The sequence below is a fragment of the Echinops telfairi genome, unplaced genomic scaffold, assembly GCF_000313985.2.
Source record: "Echinops telfairi isolate 266 unplaced genomic scaffold, ASM31398v2 ScPeMD7_18;HRSCAF=68, whole genome shotgun sequence".
Taxonomy (NCBI): domain Eukaryota; kingdom Metazoa; phylum Chordata; class Mammalia; order Afrosoricida; family Tenrecidae; genus Echinops; species Echinops telfairi.
Window position 1 is genome coordinate 34,248,277 of NW_022103915.1, and position 5,089 is coordinate 34,253,365.

Genomic DNA, 5,089 nt, shown 5'->3' on the forward strand with positions numbered 1-5,089 from the left:
TAATGCATACATTCCAAATTCCAATTAGTAGTTGATGTTTGCATGGGTTTCTTCGCATTTGGAGCCATACCCCATGCACAAATGCAGGTCCCAAAGGCTCTCCTCCATCTGCATCATTATGGTTGACGCTGCTTTGAGGCAGCAGCTCTACCTCCATCACATTTGAGTGCTTTTTGATCTAAGGGGCTCGTCGTTGGGCACTATTTCTGACAATGTTCTGATTCTGCTCATTAGGTTTTCAGTTATAATATTTTGATGCTATCTAGAGGAGCCCTGGTGGTGTATTGGTTACAAGTTTGGCTGCCATCCTCATGGTCAGCAGTTTGAAACCACCAGCAGCTCTGTGGGAGGAAGACTGGGCTTTCTACTCCCTTAATCAGTTACCGCCTCAGAAACCCACTGGGGGTCGCTGGGGGTCAGCACTGACTTCATGACATGAGTTTGGTTTGGGTACAGGCTTGTCATTGGCCATTCCTTTCAAGTGGACAGCCCAGTCTTTCTTCACAGTCTGTTCTTATTCTGGAAGCTCTGCTGAAAAACCTCACTGGGGGACCCTGCTCCTATTTGAAATACCAGTGACACAGCCTTCCACACCACAGCAACACACATGCCACCACAGTAGGACAAATTACAGACAAGGGTGGCACTGGCTTTTTGTTTGTTTTTTTAGCAATTCTATTGTACGTATGTACATGTACCTAAGTTTCTTTATCTACTGATGGACAGTTTGGCTGTTTCTAAATTCTCACTGTTGAGAACAATGCTGTACTGAGCCCGGGCGTTTCTCTGTCAGTTCATGCTCTGTCTGTTTCTTCGTTAGGGTCCTCACCCAGCAGGAGGATTGCTGGATTCTATGGAACTTCCACTCCCTGTTATTTGAAGTAGTTCCATATCGCTTTCCACAATGGTTGCAGTATTCACTGACCCATGCGCAGTGTACGAGGTCTCCAATCTCTGTATATCCTCTTCAGAATTTTTTGGTTTGTTTTTTAATTAGGCTGTCATTGTTGATGGAAGGTGATAGTTGATTGTTGCTTTGAGTTGCATCTCACAGATGACTCATGATGACGAGCAGTTTTTCATACGCTTGTCAGCCATCTGGAAGTAATCTTTGGAGAAATGTCTGCTCATGTCCTTTGTCCACTTTTTATTTGGGTTGTTGGTTGTTTTCTTAATGCAGGGTTGCAGTTATCCACAGATTTTTGAGATTAGTCCCTTGTCTGTTGTATCGTTCCCAGAGATTTCCCCCAGGCTGTGGGGCCTCTTTCTGAAGCCTTGTGATGATGCACATGTCTTCCTTTTAGTTGGTCCCTGCCAACTATTTTGCCTTCTGCTGTGTAAGCTTCCTTTGTGATGTTTGATAGTTTGCGTCTCTCCTATCAAAAGGTCCTTAAATCTCTCCCTGTTTTCTCATGATCTTAGAGCTCTGGGGTTTTCATTTAAATCCTTTGTCCACCTTGAGTTCACTTTTGTACAGTTTTGGGTCCTGTTTCATTCTTCTGCAGACGGAGATCCGTTTTTCCAGAATCACTTGTTGAAAAGAGTATCTCTTTCCCATTTAATGTTTTTCTGGTCCTTTGTTGGAAATCAAGTGTCTGTAGGTGGGTGGATTTGTTTCTGGGTTTTTGATTCTGTTCTTTTGGTTTAGCTATCTATTGTTGTACCAGTACCAGGCTGCATTGACTACTGTGGCTGTGTAATAGGTTTTGAGATAGGTTATTGAGAGGCCTCTTATTTTGTACTTCTTCTTAGAGGGCGTTCATTATTTAATGTAACTCTTTCAGCCAAAGTCTCTAACTCCTACCAAGTGACCTTTCCCTGCATGGGCCTGGCAAGAAGATGAGAGAAGATAGGATTCACCCGTGAGTTCATTGCAAACAGCATTCCCTGGAGTGGCATCCTGCAGTGTATAAAAAAACAAGCCCTTTGAGAAGCAGGAGGAGGGATCTCATTACTAGCCAGAGCCAGGAGTGGAGCGCTTCCTCTGGACGTGAGATCCCTGTGCAGTGAACCTCCTGGATCCAGATGACAGTTAAACCCTCAGAGAAGCAAGAGCAGAACCACAAGCCAGAGCATGGAAGAGTGGAAGTCTTTCTAGATCAAGTGGAGTGTTTTTTTGTACTGGAGGCTGGCTGGAGGAGTGGGATCCCTCCAGGCATGTAATTGGGGAAGCTGAACTTCCTGATCAACAGACTTGAAATGGAGTGCCTTGGGGCTGAGGCTTACTGGAGTGGGGGCCTCTGGGCACTCAATTCAGGGAGGTGGGCTTGCCAACACGGGGCTTGAGCTGAATGCCTTTGGGTTGAGGCTTACAACAGAGTGTATGCCCCTTTGGGTGTTTATTAGCAGACCTGAAACTTTGTAAGACATCCAGGTGCATTTCTCACTGGCATTATAATTTGTTAATGTCCTGAATAAACCCTTTTAAAAAAAAACACCTTGGGGGAAAAAAAAGAAGTTCTTTGGTATCCTGGGCCTCTTCCCTCTCTCTATGAAGTGGGTAATTAGTTTTACCATTTCTTTAAAGAATGCAGTGGGGGCCAGAATTAGATTTGCATAATATTTATAGATTGCTTTGGGTAGTATTGATATTTTCATGGTGTTAAGTCTTCCTAACCATGAACATGGAACATTCTTTCATTTATATAGGTCCCTTTTGGTTTCTTGTATACTGTAGTTTCCTTTGTACAAGTCTTTTGTTTCTCTGGTTAGGTTTATTCCTAACTATTTCATCTTTTGTGTAGATATTATAAATGGTATTGTTTCCTTGATTTATTTTTCAGAGTTCTCTTTATAACTATACAGGGATCGATTGATTTTGGGGGGGCGGGGGTGTTAATCTTGTATCCTGCCATGCTGCTGAATCTTTTGGTTTGTTTTCAACAAAAAAATTTTTTGGGGGGGTCAACTCTTTGGGATTTTCTGTGTTCAAATCATATTACCTGTGTATAGTGAGAGTTTTGCTTCTCTTTTGCCGATTTGGACTCTTTTGATTTCTTCTTGTTGTCTGATGGCTAGCTCAGAAACTTTCTCTGCACATGTTGAATGAGAGTGGTGATAAGGTCATGGTTCCCATTCACATGGGGGAATGCTTTCGGTTCCTCGCCAGTGAGCAAGATTTTAGTCATTGGTTTTTCTGTCTCCTGAATGACCATGTATTTCCAGAAAGCAGGAGCTGATGCTTCAGGTGGTGAATCATGATTGTTCTAACTGAGTGGTGTGACGGTGACTAGGGGGTTCTGGAAGGCTCCCTGGCTTTCAAGAGGAGTTGAACACGAAGTGCACTTTAGACAGGATGGTGTACAGAAATAGGTGATGCTTGAATCTGATTCAGCTTGTTGGAGTCACAAAGGGTTAGCTCAAGGACAAAACCTAAAACATGAGGCTTAGAGAGAGGAGCGGCAGGAAGAATTGGATCACCGAGCCTCCGAATTAACCAACCCAGAAATAACATAATCACTGGGCATTTTACCATGTGAGATGCTAACGTTTACTTATTATTTAATCAGCGTTTCTCAACCTTGACATTGTTGACCTTTGGTGGCAGATCATTCTTTGTTGTGGGAAGTTATAAGATGTATAACAACATCTCTGGCCTCTGTCCACTACATGCCAGTAGCACACTCTTCTCTGTTTGGACAACCAAATATGTCTCCAGATATTGCTGAGTATGCCCAAAGGGTGATGGTGGGGCTATTTCCACTAATTGAGAACCACTGGAGTGTGGACTAATGATCCATTTGGTTGTAGGAAGAAGGTATTTGGACTTCTATTTATAATTTAAAAATATCTCATTCTTTAAATTGTTCTAGTTAAAAAGTGTTTTATTATGAATATTAGTACAATAATCCCTGAACATAATTTAAAAGCAAATGCATGATTCTGGAAGTGTATTTCCCTAGTGGTTTACAATAAGAACATGTGGTCTCAAAAATTTGTAAACCACTTATTTAAATCACTGCCAACTCTATTTCCTGTTGCTTACAGCTCAAAGCATCCTTACTCCCTAAGAGCCCATGATATTAGCTAACCCCCACTGATAGTTTACTGTGTGCCAGACATTGGGTGGCGCCTTCTCCCGATTTTCAGAACAGCCCTAAGAAGTGAGTACCGTGACTCCTCATTTCACAAGTGAGACGCCAGAGGCAAACATGTATTCAATAACTTGCCTAGGTTGTAAAGCTGGTCTGGGAGGGAGCCAGGATTAGAACCCGGAGTTTAGCTCTAGGCTCTGTGCCCTTGAACACCCTATTATATACAAGAACTAGGATTTTATTTTACAAATCACAAAACTGGCTCTCAAAGAAGATAAAGATCTTCTCAAGCCAAAACAAGTCCTGACAGAATCTAGGATGTCAGTGGAGTAGAAAAGATCATTGAAGTGGTGGGAATTGGGCCTCACAATGAAGTGTTGCTCTTCTTGGAAATATTCTCCTATTCCTCATGTGCTTGGGACACACACACACACACACACACACACACACACACACACACACCACTTTCAAGTGCCATAATGCCAAGAAAACTCCTCCTTTGACTCCTTGGTAATTATTTTTTTACTTTAGAAGACAGGAAGAGAGTTCCTGAGTAGAGCAAATGGCTAATGCACTTGAGTCTGCCTTGAGACACATCAGGGGATGTATTTACGTCTGAGAAACTAAACACTGAACACCCGATGCTCCTTGGGAGCAGGCGCAGTGGAGCCAAGGGGCTGGGTTGAGACAGAGCAGAGGACAATGAGACAATGGGACTATGGGGCAGAGTGGCAAGCCGGGTTTCTGGTCTCAGGAGCCAGAGGTCAAGGGGCCACGTGATTGAGAGGTTAAGGACCACAGAGAGAGACGTGGCTGCTGGCTGAGGACAAGTGCTGGTGTGGACCCAAGACTGTGTCCTTAGAGTTTTAGGGTCCGGACTTGTCCTAACCTGTTAACCTGCCTCATCGTGAAAACCACCAAAATACAGGGGAACCCCTACTCTGGCGGACAGGCTGAGTCAGCTGGACTTGAAGGCCACCGGTTAGACAAGCAGCAGCCAAGGAAACTGGCACTGACGGAGCTAACAGTAGCACCTTCCAGTTTCGTCTGTGGCC